The following is a 14,087-nucleotide window of genomic DNA, read 5'->3' as shown; positions in this document are numbered from 1 at the left end:
CTTTAAAAACAGACTTAAACTAAATTGGCATAATCTCCCCATGTAGACAAGGCCAAAGCCAATAATGGAATATGAAGTAGGTCAAAGTCCCTCACTGTACACACCTTTGCAGTCTGACTGAAGCTGGTGATTCTGAGGCCGAGCAGATGTGCAGCCAGTAAGCCCAGCTGTGCACAGAGCACTTGTTGAGGCCTCACCACTATCTCAAACTCACCTAAAACCTGGGCTCAAGTGAGACTGGAGAGATAATAAAGAGGGTTTTGCAGGGCTTCCATCCAGGGGAACTGTTCAGCATACAGGCCACATGGTAAGAATTTGCACAACCCTTTGTGCACCAAAGGTAGCAGAGAAGTAAGGAAAAGAAGAAAAATAGCCTACCCTGGGCAGAACAGGACAAACATGACACGGCTGCAGGCAGGTGAGCCCCACCGGCTGTGGCTGTGCCAATGGGCATGGGATGATGCGTGGCACACCAAGCAGAGCCTGGCCTTAGGTGAACAAAGTGATGTCAAAGAAGAATGGTGTCATCCACATTGAAACAAGTAAGTGCAGTTTTTGCACCTGCCTGTTTTCATTAACAGATATTTGGAACTGAAGTGGTGTACCATTTTAGTTCCACCAGCAAAGGCTGGTCTGTGCTATTTTGGTTTTTACAGGTTTTACTATTTTGGTTAAAGCCACTAGAACCTGTAACTCTTCCAGAACAAGCCTGCATTCAGTTGTTCTGGTATAGGCACACAGCTTATTCCCCCAGTCCTGAAGGATTGAGCTATGTTGGCAGTAAAACCTTTTGATTATTACATGTGAATCTTGGGAGGTTGCATAATTTAGGGCAAACCAATGCAACTTCTGTGCATAGACGAGCCTGAGCTCCAAATTAAATAAATCTAAATATCTATTAGACTGGTAGCTCTATTGAGCTACCAATTTTTGATATTACTAATGAGCAGAAGTTGGATTCAACATCAGTATCTCTGACATGTAATGCTGCTCCCAACACCATGAGACTTTAATTACGAACTACTCATTTGCTAATTTTAATCTTTAACCCTGTGCTATTTTTGAGTGTTTCTTAAACCAGCAAAATAATTTAACACAGACATAGTCTGAGTGGCTAAAGCACAGGAACCATCACATACCATCACATGCCAAAATTTCACTGAAGGTTGCAGCTTATCAAAACATCTCAAGCCAATTTTACTTTTCCCTCTAGATCAAGTAACTAATCCACAGCTCCGAATGAACAGAATAAATGAGCAGCAAGCAACCACTCCTAAAGCCATTTGCATTTTTCCTAGTACATCTTCCACAAAAAATCTAGAGATTCAGTAGCAAACATGTTTCGCCCAAGAGATAGAATGGTGCCCTTTCACACAAACTTCCACTTTTGGCTCTGCTCCTGAGCCTCCTCTCCTCACTCGTGCTCACTGCCTGTCAGAACTTCATTAGCCACAGAGCCCCTAGTGCTGTTGTTGCGGCGCATCAGTGCACAGGGTGCTGTGCTCCTCCACGGTGCATCACTGACATGCTGCTTTACTCTGATTAACACATTACAGGAAAATTACCTTTTTATATATACAACATCTAGAAAACCCCAAATCCAAACGTATTTTTCTGACTGGATAACTATGGTGAGGCACTGCAGCATAGGAAGCTTATAAAAATGACACAAAATCACAACCCAAACAGCACACACTGAAGTCTGTTCAGTACAAGGGGTTCACACTGCATACTCCTGGCATTATCTGCTGCCTTAAAGAACCTATGAGGAGTGTAAAACCTACGTATCAAAACCATTAAAAGCTAGCTGTCTCTTTAAGGCAAATACCCATTTCCAGAGCCAGGGATTAGGGAGCAGCAATCCAGCATAAGGGGTGCACCGTCATTCTGCCTAAAAATGACATTTCCCCATCTATACACCAGAACATTTTATCTCATCAGTTAAATCAGAGCCACGGCTTTCACTGCACACGACAAAATAAACTTGGATTAATAAATAACACTCTCTTCCTGGGTGGTACTGCACCTCACAGCAGGTAGAGCATGGGACATCTTCACAGCTTTGATTTCAGGTGCACCATCTCCAGGTTCTACTCCCCTGCTGAAGAAGACAACTTCATGGAGGGATCAGCAAGCACTCAGGTGCTGGTTCTGCTCCCCAGAAAAGGGCTGCTGTGCTGCACTCCAAAATCCACTGGGGAGAGACTAGCTCTGCGGATGGCTCAGGAGCCTCCTGCTTTTAGGGACTGTGGCATTTCACAAAGACAAGTTCTTATAACACCTCAGTTATGAATCACGCAGGGCTCAGCTGTGACCCATGCTTCCAGTGCCAGCTACCCAGATCAATCAGTTTGCAATTTCTGCCATTAAGAACCAAGTCTTGGAGTTGCCATTCACAAATACACAACTGAAACAGACGGGGGACTTTCAAAGCCTCCGTAATTCCCCGCTTATAATGTAAACGGTCTGTAAACTCAAATGACACAATAACCGCGGTGGCAGAAGTAACTTTGCAACCTGGATTTGAGATGCTATCTCTAGGCGCAAGACTGTGAGGAGGTTTTTCCTTGCCGCGTTTTCAGACAAACGCATTCCCAGAACGACAGAACTTCCAGCCAGAACGACAAAACGGCGCTCAGGCCCATGTTAGCCTACAGAAAATCGGGTTCCCCCCACCCAAGCACCCCGAAGCCCTCATTTGTGCCCAGTCCCCGGCTATTCCCGAGCTGGTCCGTACCCACGGGGCCGGGGCGCGCCGGTGCCGGTCCCCGCCTGGCTCCGCACCGACCGATCCCCGCGCAGCCCGGGTTCGGCTTTTTTTTGGGGGGGGGGTCAGAAGACCCAAGTCGCGGCCGCACGTTTCCCTCTCCAAAACTCAACCGGGAACGTGCCCCGGGTGCTGGGCGAGGGCAGGGATAAGTGAAGGGTGCCGCGCCCCCGGCCCTGCAGCGGGGGCTCCCCGCGGACTGCGAATGACGGACACCCCCCCCCCCCGAACTCCGCGAGGTTCCGTACGTACCGCCTGGAAGGACGCGCGTCCCGGAGCCGCTCTCAGTGCCATGCCCAGCCGCAGCGCGGTGCCCCCCCGGCCGCCGGGGATACCGCCCGCCCCGGGTTCCCTCTGCGCAGAGGAGACATGGCAGGAGCGCGGGCAGGGCAAGGGGCCGGGCTGGCACGGGGCGGGTGCGGGTGCCGGGGGGCGCGGCGGGACTTGTGAAACTCGGCTCCCGCAGCGGCCGGTTGTGTAACGCGCGGCGGGCTGAGCCCGTCCTCCCGGCACTGCACAGGCGCGCTCCTCCCACCCCCCCGCCGACACCGGCAGCCGCCGGCCGCCTGCGGCGCGCCCCGGGCATGGCTCCCCCCGCCCCGGTGGAGCTCGGGAGGGAACGCGATCAGGGCGGGGGCCGAGGGCGCGCAGAACGCGCGCAGAACGCGCGCCCGCAGCCCGGGCAGGGCAGGTCGCGCGGGGAGCTGCGGTGCCGTCCGCCGGGAGGGGCCGGACCGAAGTAGGTCATAGCCAGCGCTCCGCGGGCACCGGCGTCAGCGCCGGCACCGGCACCGGGCCGCGGGGCTGGACTCGGCCGCGGAGCCCAGCGGCACCCGCTGTCCTGTCCCGCACCTCCCCGGCTTTTCCCGGGCGCTCACGGAGCGGGGCACGGTCCCGGCTGCCCGGTAGTCAGGCCCCAGTGCTCCCGTTTTCTCCCTGCCCCGGTAAGGTGCCACAACCTTCCTGCTCTCCCCACGAGGCGCTCGGCGCAAATTCCATGCCTGACATGAGCAGCGCGTTGCCGGGATTAGTCATCCCATGCCATGAGTCACTGATTTAACATTTGCTGTTTCCTTCCTCACACGACTTCATTTTTTCTCCCCTTTCTCTGCTGTAATCATTTTCCCTCCTCTCCAGGGACAGCGGGTTGCTCTGTCCCCAGTTCCCACCACAACATGCCCAGCTCCGGGTGGACACAGTTTCACCCTTCCATCAGGTACTGCTGATGGATGAGGATGCAATTCATACTTCACGGGTTTCTGGAAGCAGTAGATACCAAAAGCTGTGGCATCAAGCTGGTCTCTAGCCTCCTCCTTCCTCTCCTCAAGGCACCGCCAAGGGGACCGGGGTGGGGCGAAATGATTAGTGCTCGCTGGGGAAAGCACATTCGTGCCAGGGTTGGGGTGTCTTGGGGAGCATGGGACTGAGGGCATCGCTTGGGTCCCTGACCCAGGCCCTGGGCCGCTGCAGGCAGCTGCATCATGTAACCCCCTTCCAAACTCACATGCTCTCCTTACTTACAATTTGGGGGGGGGGCGGGTATTTTTTTTAGGGGGGATATTTTTTTCCTCCTCAGCTCCTCTTGGAAAGCCGCTCCTCAACCTATGCTGGGAGATCTGCTCCTTCTGGGAGCACATCACCTCCCACAGCTGGTATACCTGACTCCTGACTATTTTGTTCAGCCAAAATTCCTGTTCTTCTCCCAGCCCTCAGCCAGTACCACAAAGCACAGCACGGGGGATAAAAGCAGAACCAAAAAGGGGACAGGGGACAAAAGGCTTTTCTATGAGGTTTTTAATATAAACCTGATGCCACTGAGGAAAGGGAAGTGACGTTGTTACAGCAATAACCCTAAGGAACATCAGCTGCTACTGATGGAGACAAGAGAAAGGGTACCTTTGCATGCAGTTAGTATTTCTTATTTTCTTTCTTACTGGAGACAAAGCAAATAGCATGGTTGAGCTGACTGCCACAAGTGGCAAATTCCATTTTCCCACTTATAGCACATATTGGAGGCATGCAGCCTTGTCACATGAAACACAGCAGCCCTGCCCTCATTCATGTGGGAAAAAGTCCTTCTTGCCCTCTTTCAGGCAAGGTACAAACTGGGGTCAAATGCAGCATTTCTGTTTTTTTTTTTCACTTGAGTTCAGGTGGGTCTCTGCAGCCCGCAGTGCAGCCCTGTCACCCCAGTCACTGAGAGGATGCCATTGACCATGTAGGTGAGCCTGCAGGTATGCATTTGGGGGATTAGATCAGGAATAAGGGTAGCACCGCACTCTGCAGCTGAGACCCTTCAGATCCAGCACCCACAGATGAGTGCTGTGGACAGCACAGGCAGGATGTGACTCCAGAGGGGCTGGGCTGGGGCAGGTTGCCCTGGAAGCACCAAGTGCCACAGCCATTGCCCCAGGTTGTGCTGGCAGCTGGCTGGGTTTTCCAGCATTGCCAAGCCAGGTCGCACCTGGGACACTTCCACAGCCACCCCTTGTCCCATGAGCCTGACAGGCACAGCAAACAGCATCAGCAGTCTCTTCTAATAAAGCAAAACACTCAGAAATGCCACTTCATGTGTTAACTGCACTTCAAACTGTGTATTACTGCAAGTTTTTCAACCAGCTCCCCTGCAGACCCTGGCAGGTAGAGACAGCAGGCTGAGAATGCAGGGGCTATTCCTCCTATAGCAATGCTGGAAGAGTTTCCATGTAAGTTGCTTTAATTATCTCCTTTGGAAGAACAAACTCTCCACTAAGATCCTTCAAAAGTTAAAAAGAACGGGGAAACCGTCATTTCTGGCACAACAAAATTCACACGTTGCTCAGCAAGCTGCGGCCTTGGGCAGCTTTAGCTGTACTTGGCAGTGGTTGGCATAGCCTCAGATTTGTTTATATTATTAGCTTTTAACAATGCTGTGCTGCAAAGACATGCCAGAAGCAATAAACCCAAGAGAGAACTGGTCTGAGCCAGAAAATAAGAACAGCAAAGAATATAACACTATCTCTATATTGATCTATACATATCTATCTGAAACAGCCTGTCCCTACTGCACTCACCCAGTGGACTGGAGAATCCTGCAGCCTGGCAGGCACCATTAAGGAGTAACACAATTAAATGAAGAAATACAGGGATAGCTTAGGCTGTATTTTGCAGAATCACACTCCCATGCACAATCTTTCATCCAGAGCAAAGGGTTGTCCAAACTAGCCTTTAAATGACATACTGCAAAAATTCATAGCCAGGAAATGTTTGCTTTGGGCAGTGCAAAGCCATGAACCAGCCCCGGTACAGGATCAGACACCTCAGCCTCGTCTTGAATTCAGCATGACATTCTTGCTTTTCACACAGCAGTAACCGCGAGGCTTGGAATGACAGAGCAAAAGGAAAGAGAACAGAACCATAGAATCAGCTAGGTTGGAAAAGACCTTTAAGATCAAGTCCAACCGTTACGCCATGACTACCACTAAACCATGCCACTAAGGGGTTTGTACACTTCCAGGGATGGTGACTCCACTACTGCCCTGGGCAGCCTGTTCCAATGCCTGACCAGCTGCTTGGGAAGAATTTTTTTCCTAATATCTTGCGTAAACCTCCCCTGCACAGCTTGAGGCTGTTACTGCTTGTCATAGAGTCATAGAATAGTTAGGGTTGGAAGGGAGCTTAAGATCATCTAGTTCCAACCCCCCTGCCACGAGCACGGACACCTCACACTAAATCATGCCACCCAAGGCTCTGTCCAACCTGGCCTTGAACACCACCAGGGATGGAGCATTCACAACTTCCCTCGGCAACCTATTCCAGTGCCTCTCACTTGTCACTCTGGAGAAGAGACTAACCCCCACCTCACTACAACTTCCTTTCAGGCAGTTGTAGAGTGATAAAGTCCCCCTGCGCCTCCTCTTCTTCAGGCAAAACAACCCCAGTTCCCCTCAGCCTTCATCAGACTTGTGCTCCAGACCCTTCACCAGCTAGAAACAACAAAGTGGAAAACCCACCCTTACTGGTCCTGTGCAGGTTTCACTATGGCTCCGAGATGTGGCAGCAAGAGGAGGGTTGCAGTGGTGGAGCCCACCCAGCTCCCACTGTGGAGGCATGCAGGAGAGGCGGTGGGAGCCCCATTCCCAATGCTGTCCATGGCAGTGACACAGCATTAATTGTGCCGGTGGGATTGCAAAATGGGGTTGCCTTGACACTGTGTCATGTAAAGATTTTAAACTGCCTCTGCATTAGTCATCCTCTATTCACTTTAATTGTGCCTGATAAACAGGGCCATTTCACCTTTGTGTTCCAGTCTACGCACTTATCTTGCATGTTTATATCACCCAAGAGACTTTCAGTCTTTTGCTGTAGCCTTGGTGTAGCAGAGGAGCGAGCAGGCACTGCCATCACAACCTACTGGTGTTCTCATCCCTTTGCTTGTTACCCTTTCAGACCTCAGTGTGGACATCTCCGTAGGTCCTTGATCCTGGCACTGAAAATATTCGGGCAGGGGCTTAGGTTAATGCATGGGAACACTAAGAAGGGACAGGCTGACTGAAACACACGCTTCATTACTTTTCACACCCAAGCACTGTAGGGGTGTGTGCTTAACACCACAGGACTCACTTTGATCTTCTCCAAGGACAGAATTTTCCATGAATTAAATCCTTGCCTCTGAATTAATATTTTGGTTATTTAACAAAATCAAAGTTGGGAAATGAATAAATAATTATTGGATTTAATGTAAAGAATATAGTTGAAGTTTCTTAAATATTTTAGCCATATTTGCTTGCAACATAGAATATACTGCCCAAGAGTTTGTCGATGTGAAATTCTGTCCCTGCAATGCCTTATCTATCCCTATGTTTGAATTCTAGAGTTTTACTGAAAACTCTCAGAAACAGCAGTGCGTTTTCCTTTCTGTGGTATTATGAGCTTCTCCTCATGCCGAACAACCCCTGTGCATGTGCTGGGGAGAAGAAACTGCACTTTGACCAGGCACAACTCTGCCACCTGTAAAAGAACTGCAGTCAGGCTGCACAGCAGCTTCTCCAGCACCCCAGAGTACTGCTGGCATTGCTGCTGCACTGTTTGCCTGGAGCTCACATCTCTGGTTCAAGCAACACCTGACAGCTATTAGAGACCTTCTCCCTCTGGAGACTCATCCTGTCCTCTGGGCTTACACAGTTTGACCTTCATTTTCCCCTTTAAAAAGACTCAAAATTAAAATTCAGGTTTGCACCACAAACATGTGAGAAGATGGGTAAAATCCCATTCTCATTTAAGTGCAGAAAAAGGAATAGAAACTCCATTAGAGGCAGAGCAAAAACCACATTTACTCCAGTGTGAACAGGATTTCCCACTTAGCATAAAATCTTGCATCCCTGTGGGCTGGAAGGAGCTACTTGCTGTTCTACCCAGCATCTCTGAGTGCCACTTCGAATCTTTATGAAACTGCTTAAAAGGATTAGGAATATAAATGAGTTAATCACCATTTAGGACAAAATTCCACCTAAGCTTTTGAGAACCAACTGGAATATTTTAATATCCATCATCTAGCACTTTATTTTGCATAAAGTGGCTTAATATGGTTGCTGTAGAACCAAGATTGGTGTCCAAATTTTGTGTGTATCTAAGGCCTTGTATTTCCTTGTACTGGAGTAAGAGCATGGACAGATAAATGTATTTACTTGAAAAGCTGAGAGGTGCCCAAGTCAGGTCTCTGACCAGGAGAAATGTGAAAGAATATTTTTAATGTAGCTGCTCACACTTTCAACAATAATTATTATTTTTAGAAAGGAAAAAGTGTTGTCTCTTAACTGCAATAAAGTATTCTCTGGTAAGGATTCTTGTGATCTGTTATTCTGGCTAACTCAAAGAAGAGGGAAAAAAAACCCTTTCACAAACAAGAACATGGCTACCTTCTTCTGCCCATATCCTTCCGTGAGAGCACACACTGACTCTAAAGCTCTTCGACCACATTTTAGCTTGATCCCATAGCATAATATACCTATGGATTAATTTTCTTTGGTGCTAGCTTCATATCTTCTGGAGACTGTGCTGAGAACAAATTCAGGCCACTGCATTTAAGTATGATTTAAGTGGGCACAGGCAATAATCACCTCTGATTAGTATAATCAGCTATTGAGTGTCCTCATGAACAGAGACATAAAATAGAAACTTAGTTATTATAAAGGCCAAAATCACCCTGAATTCAGCAGTCAGAGGACAAATAGGCAGAGGGAGCACTGGGAAATGGCAATAGCTGCAGGATCACCCATCGCTGAAGCACAGAGGAAGAACAGGCAAGTCAGTGCAGAATTACTGTCTATCATCTGCAAGTGCATCCCTCCTAATAAATCACAGTTGTTACTAATTAGCATATTAAATCCACATTGATAAACATAGATATTTCCTATTTATACTTCTGCTGATGCTAAGCTTTATTCATACAAAGTGGTTACCCTGTAAATCTCCCTGGTACTTGCCCATTCTTAGTTACTTGATCCTATGCACAGTGGTTCTGCAGGTCAGCTATTCCTTGCACTGAAAAGTCTTCACTTTTCCTCTCTGGCCTTTACCCAGAGCAAATGTAATGTTAACATTGCCACCTGATGGAGTTTTCAACATCATGGCAACATCAGCAATGTCTGACTCCAAGCAAGAAGCAATGTGCTCCTAGCTAAACACAGCAGGAAGCTGTCCTTGTCACTTATCTTCCCACTATATCCCAGGGTCTAACCAGACCCCAGAGTCACACATGTTGGTGATGGAGGACACCTCTGTTGCGGGGTGTACCAGGCCGTGCTGGGACAGAAGCTGCCTCCATCCATACCTGTGTCCTGGCTACTAACATTCCTCTCCTTCACTCTACCTGGGCTGGTCTGCAGCCAGAGGGCTCCCAACTACATCCTAATCTCCTTTGGAAACCGGGTAACTGGGACGGAGAGTGGCATTAGGATGGCTGTGACCTGCAGGCACCAAGCACTGCAGTTTCCACAGCATGGCTTGCTCCTGCACAGCTTTGCTAATGGGGAGACCTCCCTCTGCAAAACCACATGCAACAGAGTGGTGAGAGAAGCTATCACTCAATTTTACTCTGTCAGGAAAATAAAATCTTCCTCTCCAAGGCAAAGTGACCAGTGCAGTCCTTTCCCAGCACTGCAGCTTGTAGAAGACATTAAAATCAGGACTACTGAGGATTGTGGAAGGACCCAATAGAAAGCAGACAGGGTGTTTGCTTTTGAAGACCACAGGGTTGACATCCTTCTACCACACCCTGATTGGCAAAGACTGAAAAAACAATACGTATATATCTGTGCATGTATCTGACACCAGGCAGACTCACTCACCACAAACAGTTGCACGTACTTAACCACCAAGGAAAGACCAGGCATAGTTTGTCAGTCAGCCAGATTATAAATGTCAAGCAGTAGTTTCATAAGCACAAACTATGCCAGTGGCTCTTTGAAGAACTGAGCAGCCTGATTGTCACAAGGGACCACTGACAACGCAACCCAGACACTAAAAAGGACAGGAGCCTCGAGCACAGGTCCCAGTGCACAGCTCTTGAAACACTTCCCTTAATGGTCTTTTAGGATATATGAGAAAGAAAACATGTGTCCTTCATCCCAAGTGTACCAAGGTCAATAGGGTTCTTGGGTAACTTCCACTGTTTTTCTTCTGCCTTTTTTAAAGACACAGAAAAATTCTAAACAAATTCATGAATGCGTAAAACAAGTGCCTGATGTTCAACAGAGATTACACACTGGGAACAGGGTGGATAGAAAGCATCACGTGTGGTCGATGCTGTGCTCTGTGCTCATACCTAAACAAAAGCAAGTTAAAACACAAGTCTACAAGACTTTATCACGTTTCACCACTAAATGATACAGAAATGTGTCAAAAAATATTCAGAACTGCGTGGGATGTTACTGCACTCTGTACTCACAGAAACGCACATGGTTTTTCTGGGCACAGGGGAAGTGCTGAACACCATCAATGAATTAACTACGATGCTGGAAAATAGTATTATGTGACAGATAGCGTCTACCAGCAGTGTTGTAAAAGTCAGTCGTAATAAGTAGAAACAAGCCCCTGACTGACCTGGTGAAATCAATTCCTAGTGTGCAGCTGTAAGTGACTGATCACATTTTTGTGTCTATGGAAATGAATATGCAAAACAGTTGGAGTTTCCTCATCTAACAAGGAATATCAAGAACAGTTTTGGTCAGGGCTTGTGAATGAAGGACTGGGGCTGGAGAGAGGAGCTAATGAATGTGATTGTCATGAAAGTCAGGGCATTTTGCAGAAATAGGAAATGGATTGGATCCCCTCCCGAAAACTGGTTCCTAGTTGTTTTGCACTAACCAACTTCTGCGAAGTTGCAGTGTTTCTCACAGATGTTGTCCACCTTTGTACCCAATTCTGCACTTAGCAGAGCATACAAACATAGTTCTGCAGAGCAGAGCCCAGGGCTTCTCAGAGCACTGCAAACCACTGTTTCGGAAAATGCTGGCTTACAACAAATCTCTTTTCACTAAAGCAAAAGCCTGTCCTGCTTCGGAGCATCATTGCTATTATAGTGACATCTCCTAGTTCCTCCCAGTTTCCATCCTTTCCTTGTCCATTTAATACGTCTGCCTGCTCTTAACACTGGTGGTGCTGTTTTGCAAAATAACAAATCATTGCAACTGAGGAAGAACAAGATAAAAATACTCCAAAACTAAAAATAATAAAAAACAACCAAGCAGGGCATTGTTTCCTGTAGAGCTTCAGTCCTTTCACTTGCAGAACTTCGGGTGACCTGCACTAGACAGCACTTGCACAAAGTGCTACAAAACCAGCACTTACTGTGGGTCTGCTGCACTGTCATCATCTTCAGTTAATTCAGCCACCATGGAGTAGTACGTACATGGTGCAGATAATGTCACCAGTGTAGCAACCAGTGGGTGAATCATAGTGAAACTATGAAGAGGAAACATGTCACAAACCAAAGGAAAAGCTTGCTTCTCAGTGGAGTGTTTCAGCTGCAGAAGAGTGCTCAAGTTAAGGATGCCGAATTGAGAATTAACTTGTGCCCTGGTCACTTAATACAGCTTTTTATGCAGTTATTTACCGGTTCTGTTGCTATGGGAAATATGAATACTCACCATGACAACTGCAGCAGAGCGTGGCACACAATCCACTTCACACAGAGCATCTTCTTAAGGAACCGCTCCCATTCATATATCCTACAAAATCCTGTGTCCTTGAGAGAAATGCAGTTTGGGGTTTTCAGGCACAGTGATTAATAATCTTGCATTTTACAGTGTGATATTGCCTGGTGTCTAGTATTATTTATTACTTGGTATTTACATAGCCCTTTTGGTATTACATCTGAAAGTACTTTGCAAAGGTAATCCTTGCAGAAAGAATACTCTGATTATTTTACAGATGAGCAATTTAGGCAAAAAAATATCACATAAGGCTGCAGAGCACAGCAGTATCAGGACTGGCATTTGCCCCTATGTCATTTGGGCCAGCATGTTAAGGTGACAAGAGCATCCTTCCCCATTCACATGGAGGGGTTATGAATGCCGCTGCTGGTCTAAGTTGTGCATGCTGAAATAAAAGCACATACTGTCCTTGTTTTGTTTATCCTGGGCAAGCAAGCCCATGTTTTGCTTTGGCAAACAGGCTTCCCTGTGCCAAATGGTGTGCTGCTCACTGGACAGCAACCCACTTCTACCCAACAGCCACAGCCTGTGGGCATAGGGTGAATGACCAGTTAGATGGCTGGGTTACACTTTACAACATGGTCTCATTGAAGCTCTGTCCTGCCTTGGCCATTTTTGGAGCATGGAATTTTCTCAAGTTATTTGCCTTAAAACGATTTCTAGAGGGAAATAAACAAAACAACCCAACAAGTTGTGATCAAGAGTTACGAGTAACCTGGAGTACAAAGACTGTACTCAGAGTAAATATGTGGCTGAGAAAACCATTACCAACCCAGACAATCATCATTCTGGGTATTTATTTACCTCTTAACCTCGACAGACATGTTCGAAGGTGCATAATAAATGACATCTCTCCTTTATCACAAGGTCTAGCCTAGAGGGAAATTCTCTCTTTCAGTTACTGATGTTAACCATGTTGCTTTTGGCATTGGATCTACTTCCCTACTTTAAAACCCAGCATTGACAACCTTTTTCCACTGTTTAATTTATGTAGGCACAGTAATTAAATATGAACCTCCAAATATTGCTTGACATACTGCAGATTTATCACAGTGAAACAGTCTTCTGCACATTTCCATAATTGCAGCTGTTCAGAACAAAATGGTTATGCACTGAAAGACTGACAATTTTCTCCCTTTGCTTAAGTTCTCATTTGTTTGCCCTCTTGGCAGTTCTGCACGGCAGTTTCATCTCATAATTAAATTATTTCCCATTTGCGTATGGAGGCAATGGTTTACTTCCCCAATTTTTTCTTTTTTTCATCCTGTGTTGTTTTTTAAGATGTGGAGTCCAATATATAACACAAGGAAATGGCATATCCTTTAACAGCATCTTATGAAATGCTGTTCATGTGCTGCCCCAGCTGAGGAACAGACAAATATAAATCCCATAGATGTTTCATTTGAATACAGTCTTGGTCTTGATGACCAAGAAAGAGTTTTGCCTGACTGGAGTCTTTAGCCCTCCATGCTTCTGTGGGTGGTAAGTTTTGCAAAGAATTAACAGTGACTTCACGCCTTGGTTCAGATTGAAGGGCTGGGTTTTGTCCATCTCCATGCTGAGCACTTTTAAATAGTGACTGCCCATTAGCTCTGCATGTTTTCTTAGGAAAAACAAGACTTATATTCCCCGGGCAGATCAGTTTTGTGATAAAGAGGAGAGATTAAAGAAGTAACTTTGGGGATCCATAAACCTGGCAGAAGCAGCCTCTGTGATTTCAATGTTTCAGAAAATGCTGGGGTAAAGTGCTCTCCATTCCAACTCTCCAAGCAGGCAGTTGACTAAATGTTACCTGTCCATCAATCATCCTATTACACAATCAGTCGTAATAGTCTCTTCTTAATTCTGCACGCATTTGTATCTGCTTGGTAACAGTTCTGGCTGTCTTCCTTTCAGTAAATAAATATGTAGCTTCTTGTGAGGAAAGGCTTATCAGATGGAACAAGCCTCTTGGGACATTTGAGGTACGAGAGTTAGTATAAAAACCTGCAGACAGGTTGAAATACTTAAAGTGATAAGAAGCCCCAGTGAATATTTTCACTGAAAATCCAGGTTTCATTCTAGGGGTCAGGTTACCTTTACTCCCTATTAAAGATGACAATGGAACAGGCTTTGCACGTGCCTTT

The 14,087-nt window shown here is 46.8% G+C and overlaps 1 protein-coding gene across 5 annotated transcripts in view; it reads right to left on the bottom strand.

Annotated features, from left to right (window-relative positions):
• The window catches only part of PASD1 (PAS domain containing repressor 1), a 53,534-nt gene extending 50,257 nt beyond the window's left edge, over positions 1-3,277 (bottom strand). For all 5 annotated transcript variants that reach the window (XM_065689944.1, XM_065689943.1, XM_065689948.1 and 2 more), the window contains exon 1: positions 3,020-3,277. The gene's annotated coding sequence lies outside the window, so the exon portion shown is untranslated. The remainder of the gene's footprint in view (positions 1-3,019) is intronic.
• Positions 3,278-14,087: the final 10,810 nt, after the last annotated feature.

Source organism: Lathamus discolor, chromosome 9 (assembly GCF_037157495.1).
Source record: "Lathamus discolor isolate bLatDis1 chromosome 9, bLatDis1.hap1, whole genome shotgun sequence".
Taxonomy (NCBI): domain Eukaryota; kingdom Metazoa; phylum Chordata; class Aves; order Psittaciformes; family Psittacidae; genus Lathamus; species Lathamus discolor.
The sequence above is the reverse complement of the archived record's forward strand: the minus strand, read 5'-3'. Positions and strand labels throughout refer to the sequence as shown.